This window comes from Ruditapes philippinarum, unplaced genomic scaffold (assembly GCF_026571515.1).
Source record: "Ruditapes philippinarum isolate M1 unplaced genomic scaffold, ASM2657151v2 ctg3750_1_1_1_1, whole genome shotgun sequence".
Lineage (NCBI taxonomy): Eukaryota > Metazoa > Mollusca > Bivalvia > Venerida > Veneridae > Ruditapes > Ruditapes philippinarum.
In genome coordinates this window covers 39,354-55,240 of record NW_026852587.1, presented here as the reverse complement: position 1 = coordinate 55,240, position 15,887 = coordinate 39,354, and positions in this window count along the sequence as shown.

Below are 15,887 nucleotides of genomic sequence, written 5' to 3'. Positions count from 1 at the left end.
AATATACCCTAGAACAGACCATGTTAAGCTTTGGCACTCACTTATGACATTGACATTGAAGGTATGAGTTTCAATGTTGCTTATGACACATGCTCCTATTACAGTGAACATCTGTGCCAATAAATTTTCAAATGCCTTGAACAATGGAAAATATGGACAAATGACACATTTACTTATTCATTTTGAACGTTTGTGCCAAGAACATGTAATTTCAAAAATCTATTTCCTGTCTAAGATTGGTAAAATAAGCATGTAGATATCTTTATTTATAACGCTTAAATACTTTTTTTCAAATTGAAATTTGCTTTTAAACTGGCTGTTAAATGAATAAAATGAAAATCTGCTTAAATTATTTCTGTGTAAATGTCTAAAATTCTTAGTTTGATTTTTCAACATTATAATTTATGGTGTTTGGCAATTGAATATCACCCTGTTGCTCCATATAATAAGAGTATATCTAGATTTGTTGTTTATTAGCACAAGTGTTTACAAACACAATAAATCTTTCGGATGAATTTACAATATACAACTTCAGTATTTAAAACCATAATATCTTCAGCGCTATAATTTAAAAATGATCCTACTAAGGTATCAAACAGTATATCTTGAAAGTCCCAGGAGCACAGCAAGTCTAGGATGTACAGCAAATCTAGATTGTGCAGCAAATCATATACGATAACCCTTGGTTCCGCAGCAAGTTAAATACTGCGGAGTATTAAGGTCGCACTGTAAAACAAAACAGAAAAAAAGGAATCCTAACAGAACGCCCAAAAGGCAAAATTTGAAAATTAGCTGGCTCGCTTTTAATGGGCCTGTTCATGGACGGTACCGGAAAGTGCAAGTTATCGTCCATGCCCCCTTACACCTGTTTACGCGGTATCCAACATTTTAACACGACAATGGTGAAATTTTAATTAAGAAACATCCGCAGATGCGTTTTGGTTATGTCTTTTTTTGTGCTGCAGGTTGAATATTGCAGCGTGTTTAATACTGCAACAAGGTTAATACTGCATAAACACTAGGCTGCGCAGCAAGTCAATGCTGCGCAGGAAGACCATTTTCTGCAGCAAGTCTAGTTTGCGCAGGAAGTTCATATAGGGCAGCTAATCCAGTATAGCAGCGATAGTCACATGTACTGATCGGAATATCAGTAAACCTTTTAAGTGAAACAGACTTGACAGGTTCATATTCAGAGTATAATAATAAACAGAGTTGTAAATTATGGATCCGGACGAAGGTTTGAATGTTTGATTTTTGCTACTAATGAACTTATAAAATTTGCAATTTTCGTAAAATTGTGCTTTATAAACCTGGTTTGCCTATAATTGCTGTTCTATAGCCTCATATTATATATAAAAACACTCATCCCTGAAATGTAAAATATGACAAGGAAGCAAGTGGTATTCTGTTTGATTTCATGACTACAATGTACCTAGATAAAGAAAAGAGAATATCTCAAAAAAATCTTTAGTACGTACTTAGTGGTCCTATTTTTCAAGTCGGGGTTTGAACTTGTTATATCTCTACATTACCTTATCTGATATTTGTTCAACCCCCTGAAGTTCAAGTAGAAATACCATATAGTGACACGGTAATGTTAAAGTGGTTGTAGTCGTTTGAAGCGAAAGAACATCCATTTATAGATACAATATTTGCCAACTTATAATAATTCAAACAAAGGAGTGATAAAAATGGTTTTAAAGAAAGTAGCAAAGGCACCTTGACATACTCGTTTATTTTCTTTGTGCATATGCACGTGAATCAAGTTTCATCATTTATATCAATGCATTTAACTTTGAAATTCAAATGCCTCCCGCCGATGGCAGCTGGGTGTATAATTTATTTGAACCATTCTGTGCCTGCCTATATATACATGAATGTTGACAATTTATTTAAAAAGAGCTTTATATTGCATAAAATGGAAGAGACGGATATTTGGGTGCAAGGCCAGAAGTATGATTTTTAACCGACCGTATTTGTGATTGCATATCGTACCTAAAGAGCAGCTGTAATTGTGGTATTAATCTGCAGTCGGAGCTTCGAAGCGTTGAGTATTATATTACAACCAGTTCTTACACACTTCCTTTATTGTTTGTGACATGTCTTTATTTTTCGGATAGACCTGTTTAAACAAAAGAAAGTCCTTTATGAGGTCTATCTTTTGCACGTGCACAGGTCTGTTCTAGTCAGACAGACCCGGTCAGGAAAAACACGTGAAAAAATAGTCTGCTTATGCGCAGACAAAGAAAACGTGAAATGCAATCAAAAATTGAAAATGAAAATAAAATGTAAATAATTGTCATAATATTCCTGTCTTACAAAATCTGGATACAAGATAATGTTCCCCTGAAAACCCTGGAATCCAGGGCTTAGTTTCAAAGAATGCTACACTACAACTTTAAAGATTCAATCCAAAACTTGCTTATAGTGACATGCATATACAAGTACTTAAAGTAGATTGGTCTACATTGGGCACATCTCCCAAAAGTTATTAAAGTAGCGATAGAAAGGATTCGGATATTTTTTAAAGGAAATCTTGAAAAAGAAATGTAAATGCAAAGTTATAAGTGATTTAGTATATAAAGATTTATATGATGAGCGATCATATTTTATTCTATAACACTTTTTAATCGGATCATGTATCTCACACTTGCCAACAATATACATATGTAAGTATTTTCTGGTCTGCCGGGTATCCGGACATTTGCCCCTCAGACAGTTGTTCCCTCGGAAGTTTTCTCCCTATTTGCAGTAGCGGACATTTGTCGCCTTCATATCTTCGGAAGGATTGGACGTTTGCTCCCCCCCCCCTGTTTTAAAAATGTTTAAAAAATAGTTTTGAATTGTTAATTACAAAAATTCATCGCCTTTTGTCGAAATTCTAATTGTGCCTAAATAAACAAAACCTGCGCAAATTTGTGAAAACAAATTAGCATCCATAAATAAATAAAATAAAATACATAATATTCATACACGAGATGACCTCTGACAAGTAACAATTCGCCATAGCATAAAGGGGGTACGCGTCCGAGAGGACAACTGTTCGGGGGAGGGGGCAAATGTCCTAGAATTTGCAATGTCTTATACGAAATACTATCAACATAATATTCATTCTTTTACAAACATTCCATTTCAGACCCATTCTCTTTATTATTGACAAATTGCACATTTACCTTTTTGATTATTATTTTAAAGGGAAAAGCAGAGTTAAATGCGTTGATAAAAGCTTACCTGTAAATGAGCTGTGTTAAAAAATAATCTTTGTGCATTACATCAAATGTTTCAGATCAGCCATTACTCAAGCCAATAGTTTGACGATGTGTAAGTTGGATATCGGCCTCGTACATCGATCTTTCTGTTTAGCACGAATTTCATGAAACAAATCAAGCGCTACGCGCTCTCGGTGTCACATGAAATTCGTGACCAGGTCTTTCCTTAACAGAAAGACCTCGTACTCGGTCGATATCCTATTACTTAACAGGTTTTTCTTCAAATTGTTTGCATAAATGATTTTTCAAATAAAACTAAATTGGTTGCGTTCGATTGTATTCTTTATTATTTAACTATTGCTAAAGATTACACAATCACATAACATATACAGTCAACTATCGTTATCTCGACACCGCTTTTCTCGATAATTCATTATCTCGATGAAATTTTGAAAGTCCCTATTTTCTTCCTTCTTTATCTATATTGGAAATATTTGTTTATCTCGATATTTTTATTTCGATATTTTCAGTATCTCGATGTAATATTTCAGCCCCAACAGTTATTTTCACACTATAATCCTTTGTTTATCTCGACTAATAGTTTTCTTTCATCGGTTTCCTTCAGACGTGTGAAAAACACGAACTAGATGATAATTGCTCAATTGCGCGTGTCATAATGATGATTATGTTTGTAACAAGTTGAGCTGTTTTTATAAAAGTTAATCTATTAAGCGAGTTGATTGACTTATGTCCAAAATGAGTGAATTTTACGTTCCTTATAAATATTCGAACACTGTATCAATTCATTATGACTTTAAATGTAAATGAAATAGTGAAAGTATAGAAACACAATCGTTGCAATATTGTTTCACAACATCACCACCAAATCAATCAGCGGTCGAACAATCTCGAGAAAGACCCGATAAATAACAAATCAACCAACCTGAAAACAATGTTTTCACCATATCGGTCTATTACTGAGTAAACCTCACTATCACAGACACAAGTATTTCCGCTGGTAAACATCCGCTTTTGTTACTTTGTTAAATATTGACTAGGCCTATGAAAACAAGACAATGGGAAATCATAGTTTATTTGACATAAGGTATGCACATGTCTTTTGTAAAATCAGTTTCTGCCTTATTTAAACCCTAATATGTTTATCTCGACATTTCGTTATCTCGATATTTTTTGGACGGTCCCGATGACTTCGAGATAACGAGAGTCGACTGATAATTACTTATCTCAGATAAAAAGTATGTACATATGAGCTACGATACCTGTATTAACATAAAATACGAACGTGCGTCTAAGTTTCTTTATGTGATTTACAAATTTCATATAAAATCAACTATTCAATTTCAACATCTTTTTTTTTTTTGGTCAATTTGTTTTGTCGAAATCTGCTTACTTTCTGTTTCGTATCGATAAGTATTTTGATCACGTTAGAGCTGCGTGATAGCTGGGCGAATAATTTGTTATCTTCACTGGAGGAATTTGCGACACCGAATCCAATTATAACCTGTGCCACTCGTTTGCAAACTGGTTCACCTAGATAAAATACTTGAACCTAAATGAGATAACTAAATCGTTTCTGCATGAAAACTTAATCTTCTATTGTCCCTAAATAATCGAGTTGTTAATTCCTCCTTATTTTAGGCATGTCTGAACATATTCTTTGTGTAGGTTAATGTTTGTTAGTAAGCATTTTCAGAATGCAATTCTTTAAAAACGGCGAATGCTTACTAATGAATACTCAACAATTTTTGAAATCATTTTTATGAATAGTCGATTAAATAAATTTTAAATTGACAGCGAATTATCAAAGAAAATGTGTTACGATTCATTTCAAATACTTAAGTCCAGTTGAACAAAAATAATTTCAAACATTAAATATGTTTATTTTAAACAATAAAAACTACTGCACTGTAAGTTAATGTATTGTTATTTACTTAGTTAATTAATCAATCAATTAATAAATTCATTAATCAATTGTAATTTAGTGCATGATTAATATGAGATGGAAATACACACGGTCTAATTCCACAACACTTCACTTTCTTTAATTCACACTAAATCAAGTTTTGTCGCCCATGTAATTTGGCTGGTTAAAACTTAAAACATCGAAACAACATGGATATGGAGAAATGTCTGTACATGAATTTACTGTCTTTTTGTTCCGTGGATATTATAATTGCTATTAAATAAAGACAGCAGTACGACTGAAAATTTGATAGATTTGGCATTGTTGTTTCCAAGTAGTTGATCACATTTTCAATCCTGTTTTAAAGTCTTGTAAGAGCAAGGATATAAAAATAAAATATTTAGAAAGTACGAACGCAATGCCCCCTTACGGATTTTCATTATTGAAATACAATGATATTTTTTAAAAAAATACACTTGTGAGATAAAAGATAAATAAGCTGCCATGCTTTGCAATATTAAGGAAGCATTAAGCCACACTTGATCAGATACATAACAAGAGGGCCACGATGGCCCTAATATCGCTCATCTGAATTTTAATACTCGAATGGCAAGTGGCAAGTCATATTTTAAACTTTAAGTGAAAGCAGATATAAAATCTAAATCTTAAAATGAGGTATCATATATGTAGTTCATATTTGTATCTGAAATAGTGAAAATGTAAAACAATTACTGGATGCGTTTCATAAGGGAAAACAATAGTTACTAAAGAAGTCAGAGGTTGCTATACAAAATCACTGCCTTTCTTTGGAACACACTGGATGCTATTAAATTCAATGGTAGATTCACTCGTTGCTAAGAAAAGTAAAAGTTTGCTTTGAAAGTCACTGATTGCTATATTAAAAGCCAATGTTTGCTATGTAAGTACGGGTGGCCATGCCAATTTAAAGTTTGCAATGAAAGTCAATGGCTCCTATAAAGTCACTGATTGCTATATAATTCTGTAGTTGTTATGGAAAGATAGTGGTTGCTATGGAATGTCTCTGGTTACTATTGAAATGAACGGTTGCTAAGGAAAGTCAATGGTCCGTCGCTATCGGAGGAAATAGTTACTATGGAAAGCCACCAGCATGTTATGATAATGTAAGGAAAATCTCGGGTTTGAGTCAATTTAGCTCCAAAATTATAATTTGAATACATTTTGTTGAGGTTCATGGTATTTATCCTGAGATATAGCCCTTGCAGTTTTCAAGGAGATTTTTTAAGAATTTACTATATAAGGGAAAGCCATGGCCGTCTGGTGGCATGGGGTATACTTTGAACAGCTTTAGCTCTTAACTTGAGAGAAGAATTTATTTCAATGTTTACACAGTATAAGTAAAATCAATGTTCCGTAAGGGGCGACCAAGTTTGGCCCAAGGACTATGATTTGAACATTTTTTGTAGAGGTCTACCAGAAAATGTTACATACCAAATACGAAGGTAAAGTTGTATAAGAGAAGAAGTTTTGTTTTGTTATTTTTTTTTTACTATAATAAACATTTTAAGGCAATAAATAACCCCTGGGCGAGACCAATTTCGACCCAATGCTTTTATTTGTAGACACCCACCACTAGAAATTGTTTCATGTTAAGTATCTAGGCTCTAGCTCCTTAAGATTTTTTAAGAAGATTTTGCATAGTTCTACAATGAATTCAATTCTTTTAACAATTTTTAAAGGTGACCACACAAGAAACATTCCTACAAAGTTACGATGAAATTGACTTAGCGGTTTATAAAGATATGTCGTTTAAAGTAAAAGTTAACGGACGGACGGATGACGGACAGACGCCGGACGAATTGCGATCACAAAAGTTCGACTTGTCACTTTAAGTCAGATGAGCACAAACCAATATTTCATCCTATTGATTCAATACAAGGCAGGAAGCTAGAATGTATAATGAAATGTGAAGACATTATAAATGCAGAAAAGCGTTTGAAGAAAATTACTTTAGTGATCGTGTAAAACAAAAGAAGTAAAACAACTTATGCTTGTAAGTTCTTATGTAGGTGTTTGTATTTTGATTTCAATGGGATAATCAAACTATTTCATTGTCACATCCGTGTTATTTGTGCCTTGTGGCGGTTGTAAAAAGTCTCCCCGTACATTTAATCAATGATGTTATATTTTCGATCCTTGAAGATCGTTCAGCACGACATTATTGTTGTGTATACATTTTATATGGTATTTTTAGTTTCTCGTATTCGGCCTGTTTTTATTTGGGTGGTTCCAGTATTCCTACTTGAATACTGTATAATTACCCTTAGGATAAGGTGCCTGCTTTTTAAATTTGTCTTTTGACGTCTTGTCTGTGATATGCAGGCTTCATAACCTCAGATCCCCTTTCAAAATTCCATTATATTTAGTTTCGCACATTGTTTTCTCGTTTAGGGCACACACATTCTTTTACTTGGGGACCATACGCCGCTTTTCATGGAATGACACTACTGTGTCACATTAAAGGTTCCATGATAACCGCCGTATGAACACATCTGTGGATGTTTCTAAATTCAAAATTTCACCATTTGTGTTTAAATGTTGAATTCTGCTTAAGCCGGTGCTTAGTGGCGTGGACGGTAGCTTGCACTTTCCAGTACCGTCCATGAACAGGCTCAATCAAACCGAGCCTGCAACATTTTCAATTTTGCCGTGTTGGGCTTTCTTGAGGGATTCTGATTTTCTCTATTTTTTTAGTAATTATCATATATATATTATATATTGGACGGTTTCTTGCCTTACTTTTGACAAAATTTTCTTATTGATCGAATTTTGAAACGTTCTGACGACACCAGTTTTAACGCGAGTTTTGCTTTAAAAAAAGAGAAGTTTTAATTGTGATTGCAACGGCAAATGTAATGTAGATTAACTCATTTTCTATTTCAACGTCATACACATGACTCATGACGTTTTTGTGTGTTTTGAAATCTAAATGTGCCATATTGTAAAATATACGCATCATTAAGCGCTTGTCAACAGCGCGCCGGGTTATGCAGCAGCCCCAGTCTGGTTTAATTTTAACATCCCTCGAATACAGGACATGATATTAAAATAGGTTTGTGATGTGCCTTTCTTAGTGCATGCTTTTTCCACATTTCTTAAAGAGTCTCTCCTCATATTAAAGCAAAATTAATATGTTCAGCGTGTGCTCTCCTGTTTGATATCTGACAAGGATTAACTGCATTTTTCCTATGGCCTAGATAGAACTGTTATCTCAATGTGATCTTAGGGCCCGTCTACACCTATCCAAGTCTTGAACGCAAGTATCATATTCTCTTGTATTGGATAATGTAGACACCCTACTTGAATGAGTTTTAAAGAGAAATTATGTGACATCCAAGAAGATAATTCCTTGCAAGAAAGTTAGAACACGTTCTATTTTTCTACAAGTTTTTGGCTGTCAAGACACTAATAACACCGGTTTGACACAAAACATGTGCCCCCTAGGTGTGATAGTGTTGTTTTTTTTTTTATTATTTTCTGACTTTTTTGTTAATGATTCAGTGTTCATGATCTGTAAACTTTAGTAAATGTATACAATATATTTGTCAGAGGAACAGATCAATACACAGAAGAGCAAAAAAAAGTAAAAAAAATCAGTTTTTCAAGTAGTCAAAATAGATTTTAAATGATCTTGTTCATTCAGTGAATAAAAAATTTGCATCAAGTTATCAGCTCAAAAATAGTTTTCTCACATTTTCCATCATTTTAAAAGAATGTACACATTTCCATTTCATTTACTCCTTTTTTTTAGCTAATTGCATCATTTTCCCGCTTTTTTATTCACATATTTTACAGAAACATGATAGTATTGCAAAGACAAAGGTATAAATAGTGGGCAATCTTAATTAGACATTTCAGTAAAAATTGTGCCAGATTAAATATTGAAAGGGCCATTTATTAAGCCATTAAGGCCATTTATTATTTCTGTTCTGTTCTGTTAAATGTGTGAATAAAAAAGCAGGGAAATGATGCAATTAGCTAATAACAATGTGTATATTCTTTTTTTAAATAAATGGAAAATGTGAGAAAAATATTTTGAGCTTATAAATTGATGCAAATTCTGTATTTGATGAAAGTTAATTTCACTAAATGAACAAGATCATTTGAAATCCCTATTGATTATACTTTTGAAAAACTGATCTTTTTTCTATTTTTTTTTTTTTATTATAATTTTTACTTTTTTTTGCTCATGTACCGATTTTTTATTTTGACCAAGACATTGTAAATATTTACAGGTCATGAACACTGAATCAGTAAAACAAAAAAGTCAGAAAATCATAAAAGAACCCAGCACTATCAAACCTGTGTTATCAGTGTCTTGACAGCCAAAAACATGTTCTAAATTTCTCAGCAAGAAATTATCTTCATGAATTTCATTACATAATTTCTCTTTAAAAACATTCAAATGGGGTGTCTACAAGAGAATATGATACTTGCATTCAAGACTTGGATAGGTGTAGAAGGGGCCTTAAAGCATGTTATACATAACTGATCACCCTGTCTTTATTTTCAATTTGAACTTGTTAAATCAGGGAGGGTGTAAATAGCTTATCTAGCACCTGTGTAAACGTGTTTATTACACAGGGGTTCCGTGTGGCCTAGTTTTTGCATAAATTTACCGTTAACTGTATGTTTGCGTCAATTTTACTGCTTTTAATGAGCGTTAAGGCCGACATTTTATTAGCCCATTATATTATTATGGTCATGTGATCATCCGCAGTGGCAATGATGTCTTTGAAATTGATTTTTATCTTTTCAATAGCCAGATAACAAAATTTTGTTTATTTGTTGGATTTTTACGGCACGTTAACACATAACTGGTCATATCGTGCCTAGTACTATAATAGGCTTAACATGTTATGTTAAACTTTGTAAATGACAATGAAAATGAGCCAATTAGATCCTAGAATACAAGTTTATCTCTTTCTAATAATCAATAATCTTAAATGATTACAAGAACATGTAAAATGTCCTAAAGTTAAGTAAGGCATACAATGTGTTTGAAATAAAACAAATTTTACTTGTTATGAATAATTGTGAAAAACATATTACAATTAAGCATTTATTGCTAATGTTTATAGTAGTTTTGCATGCATTTTTTCACATGCAATATGTTACTTAAAGTAGCCTCACAACATACAATTAGGTTCATCCCTAGGGATAAATATACCTGAAGTATAAACATTTTGATAAAAGCACTACAGTAAGTGAGAAACCGTAACATTATTATAATAGCACGGTATTGTCATTTATGATGTTAACTATTAACTTCAGCTAGTTTGTAAATGTATGTATTTATCAAGTATACACCGGGTGTTTCAGGTACAACGAGACTCCAAAATATTTTCTGTATGATGCATATAATTATACATGTAGTTTTCATACAGCAGCATAAGAAAGATATAATCAACTTTGTATAATGGATACATGTATCACAGAATTTAACAGAATCGTATTCATAATTTGATTAATGAATGTAATAATTTTGTAAGAATTCAAATATTAACCAGGAATGGGAAGAGAACTTTTGTATTTTATAACTGTGATACAGATCTTGATTATTAATTAAGCAAAACAAATGACAAATTCATTGGTAATATAACGACAGATACAGAAAGGTTGAATTGTAATTTCAATAATTCACGCTTCGTTCGCATATAGGTTATGATAGACAGAAGGATCAGCTCTGGGACATAAATATAAAATTGAGGTGTTTGGTCCTCAACTGGTAGAAACTTATCGCATAGAAAGAGTGGTAGACACTAAATACATCTCTGTGAGTCATCAATATAAATGTGGATACCAATGAATTTCATTCTATAATAGCAGCCTGTTTCGTTTCAAAATATGATAAACATTTTACACGCTTGCCCTAAAATGAACACAATGTAGCATATTATGCAAATATCTATTCTAAGATTGTACAAAGTTAAATCCATTTCAATATTAAACATAGAGACTGGTCACCAGGTAGAAATGATTTCTAGCAGTGAGGTATTCGGAGAATCTCGCCGAATACCAATCAAAGTTTGACAAACGAAATTCAAGCTGCCATGGATGTGCTCAAAATGGCCGAAACGCGGTTGATCTGTCTTATAACAAACCAATTTGCTGATTTTTGGAAATGAAAATATAGAACATACTAGTGGATGATCGTGGAACACTGGTTTCAGTTTCGAAAGTTTAAGTTTTTCGTAGAACTAGAATGATTCATTTTAAATTGAAAAAATATGTATCAATTTATATTTATATCAACCAATAGAAGTCCGCGATACTCGTCCGGAGATACATCATGTCAAGGCCAGGCGTCATGCGTCTACATAAAACACACCGGTCACATATCGCAGTGCGCACATGATAATTTGTGAACGGGACGAAAGGAGCTGTCAGATCTGTAAGTTTCGTTAATATCTTAGTTGCTTACACAATTTGAAAGACATTCTCTGATAAATGAATCTTCAACCTTTTTTAAGAATGATTTATCACATAAATGTTTCACAGAAGTAAAATGCAGATGTTAATCATTGCTTTGAAAATATTGAAAATAAGCAGTTTTAATTTCAAACATTAATGTTATAAATATTCTTTATCACTGCTACGGATATCAAAAACAAAATTTTGCATTAATTTATATATTTTATTAACATTCGGTTTTATTATGTTAATATATTTTTTCTGTCCAAGGATCCGATTTTATCATTTACTCCTTTCGATTTACAACTATCGGATTTGAACCTCTACATTCCCTTTCCGTTATGAGGGCTGGGAATCAAAACTGCTTTTCCTTCAAATCAATCATATACTCGTTTCAGAGTTAACCATAAACTCCAAAATATAATTTTACATTATTTACTTAAATTTCATTAGAAAGAAATATTATTTAGAAAGAAAATAATGATTTTATACGAAATGATACGACACTGTTGAAAATAAAATATGATACGACGCAGTTGTATTTTTTGACATTCTTTACAACAGGGATACTTTTGCCAATATATGTCTATTTTACAGAATAATCAATATTGCGCTTGATAAAAAAACTGATCAATCACGGTTTATAGCAATATTCTGTTGCTTTAGAATATTTAAAAAATTTCATTTCCAATATAGCATTTAATTTGAAAGTTTATATTGCGGAAGCTACTTTTCATATAAACATAAACTCGAGTCACAAAATTCATGGCTAGCTACGCTTATGATAAACTGTAGTTATACACGTTCTATGTAATGACTGCTTTTTGTGGTTTTATTTCAAACTTGCATTTTACACTATAGCTTTACTGGATACAAGGACCACAGGTGCGCCCTTTGTGCATTATTTCAGGAAAATATTGCACCAGCAGAAAACCATCGGCAGTTCAGAGCAAGTGATTTGAAGTCTTATAATAAACAGCCCGGCCTCGGTCGGACACACCTGTCTGAATTGTTTTTTTGGTTTTTTTTTTCAACTAAATTTGTTAACTATTGTCCTTAATATCAGCTGTATGAATAAGCAGTTTTTTAAATTAAATTTCTGGTATAAAGTTTAAAGATTACTGCAATACAAATATTCGAATCGATTATAAAGTGAATAACATATCAATCTCTTGTTGAAATGAAATATTTCCTTACTTTCTTAGATTACTTTTGTTACTTTGATATTTACATTTTAAAAATATTATGTGTCAGTGGTGTGTAGCAGCGAAAATTTCAATGTAAACAGTGGGTAATCCTCTTTGAAGTCATTTTCTGAAAGACTTTTGTTTTATGTGGTAGGTAATTCATTATCATAGACAAATCACACTTTAATATAAATGCTCAAATTTAAGGTATGTAAAGCTGCTATGTCTTAGCCGCTGCTAGGGGGCGTGGACGGTAACTTGCACTTTCCAGTACCGTCCATGAACAGGCTCAATCAAACCGAGCCAACATTTTCAATTTTGTCGTGTTGGGCTTTCTTGAAGGATTCTGTATTTCTCACTCTTATTGTCACATCCGTGTTATTTGTGCCGTGTGGCGGCTGTAAAAAGTCTCCCCGTACCTTTAATCAATGATGTTATATTTTCGATCCTTGAAGATCGTTCAGCACGACATTATTCTTGTGTATACATTTTACATGGTATTTTTAGTATCTTGTATTTGGCCTTACTCAATTTGGGTGGTTCCAGTATTCCTACTTGAATACTGTTTAATCACCTACAGGATATGTTGCCTGCTTTTTAAATTTGTCTTTTGACGTCTTATCTGTGATATGCAGGCTTCATAACCTCAGATCCCCTTTCAAAACTCTATTTTATTTAGTTCCGCCCATTGTTTTCTCGTTTAGGGCACACGCATTCTTTTACTTGGGGACCATACGCCGCTTTTCATGGAATGACTCTACTGTGTCACATTGAAGGTTCCATGCAGATCGCCGTATGAACACGTCTGCGGATGTTTTTAAATTCAAAATTTCACCATTTTAGTGTTTAAATGTTGAATTCTGCTTAAGCCGGTGCTAGGCGGCGTGGACGGTAACTTGCACTTTCCAGTACCGTCCATGAACAGGCTCAATCAAACCGAGCCTGCAACATTTTCAATTTTGTCAAGTTACTGCCCACGCTCCCTAGAACCGGCTTAAGCAGAATTCAAAGTGAACACGAAAATGGTGAAATTTTGAATTTAGAAACATCCGCAGATGTGTTCATACGGCGGTTATAAGTCTTATCCGATCAAAATTTGATTATGGTTCTGTAGTATATGGGTCTGCAAGAAAATCATATCTTCAAATGCTAGATACCATACATCAACACGGTTTACGATTAGCTTAAGGTGCTTTTCGCACCTCACCTGTAGAAAGACTATTTGCGGAAGCTGGGGAACCGTCACTTCATCTACGTCGAAAAAAAGCTATTACTTCAATATGCAACTAGAATTTCATCTAATAACAAAAATCCAGCTAAAAATATTATTTTCAATCAAAGTTATACTGAAAAATTTGGTAACAAACCGAAGGAAATTAAACCATTAGGCCTTCGTTTAAAAGATGATTTAGATAAACTTAAAATTACTCCAGACAGTATCCTTCAAAATGACGAGGAGGTTGTTCCACCTTGGTTTATAATTTCCAGAAAATTAATATTAACCTTTCAAATTTAAAAAAAAATCATCAAATTCACCTGAACATTTCAAAGAGAAGTTTCTAGAAATTAAGGAAGAACATGAAGATTTTATACATATTTATACGGACGGTTCAAAAGAAGGTTGCAAAGTAGGTGCAGCTGTGTTTGGAAATAACGAGGTTACCAGATAATGCATCAATTTTTACCGCAGAAGCAAAAGCTATAGATTTAGCATGGTCATACATAGTACAGCATACCGATGATAAATTTGTGGTATTTTCTGACTCGCTTTCTGTTTTAATATCCATTAGAAGTATAAAATTCAGAAACTTCTTTTACGATTTCATGATCAATTTATTACATTATATTGGATTCCAAGTCATGTAGGTATACGAGGAAATGAAAAAGTAGATGCTTTAGCTAAACAATCATTAAATTTTCAACTAACTGACATAATGTTACCTGCTTGTGATTTTAGACCGGCTTTAAACAAAGTCATATCATCTGAATGGAAAGCAAATTGGGACAATGCCGTTTTAATAAACTTCACGATATAAACCCATCTCTTGATGTGTCACCATCTCTATTTCTGTCAAACCGCCATGATCAAACAGTTCTTCGTCGATGCCGAGTTGGACACACTAAAATTACCCACTGTTATCTTTTCACGAACGACAATGCCCCTTTTTGTGTAGCTTGTAATGAAATTTTATTGTCAAACATTTTCGTCTTGAATGTCATGATTTTTCACAGGCCTGTAATAGATTTTATTTGTAAATTCACTCAAAATACTCGTTAAAACAATTCCATCAAAAAACCTTATTGATTATTTGAAAGAGATAAACTGGTATTCTAGGATCTAATTGACTCATTTTTATTATCATTTACAAAGTTTTACATAACATTTTAAGCCTGTTATAGCATTCGGCACGATATGGCCAGTTATGTGTTGACCTACCTTGACCTAATCCTGTTAACCCCTAGTGGGGCAAAGGGCATCCACAACAGCTCTCCATCTGGGTCGGTTCATTTCTGCTCTTTCTGCTTCTGCCCAGGTGATATTGCAGCTTTTCAACTCAGATTCTATTGTTCTTCTCCAGGTGGTTGTTGGTCTGCCTCTTCTTCTTTTACCTTGAGGATTCCAATCCAAAGCTTGCCTTGTGATGTTGTGTTGTGGTCGCCTCAGAATGTGTCCTATCCAATGCCATTTACGTTTCTTGATGGTGCTTGAAATAGATGACTGGCCTGTTCTATTCCACAGATCTGAATTGCTGATCTTGTTTGGCCATCTGATTTGTAGGATCTGTCGGAGGCATTTGTTGATGAATACCTGCAAGTCGTGTTCGTTTTTCTTGGTTTGCTTCCAGGTTTCTGATCCATACAGGAGAACTGATTTGACATTGGTCTCAAAGATTCTCAGTTTGGTCTTTTGTCTGATGTTCTTGTTTTTCCATAACGGTCTGAGGGTCACAAAGGCATGTCTGGCTTTCCCAAGTCTCGATTTGATATCACTGTCAGCTCCTCCATTCTTAGAAACCATACTTCCCAGATATGTAAACTGTTTGACGTCTTCAATGGATTGATTGTCTAGTGTGATGGCCGAATTGTTCTGGGTATTTATTCTTAAGGACTTGG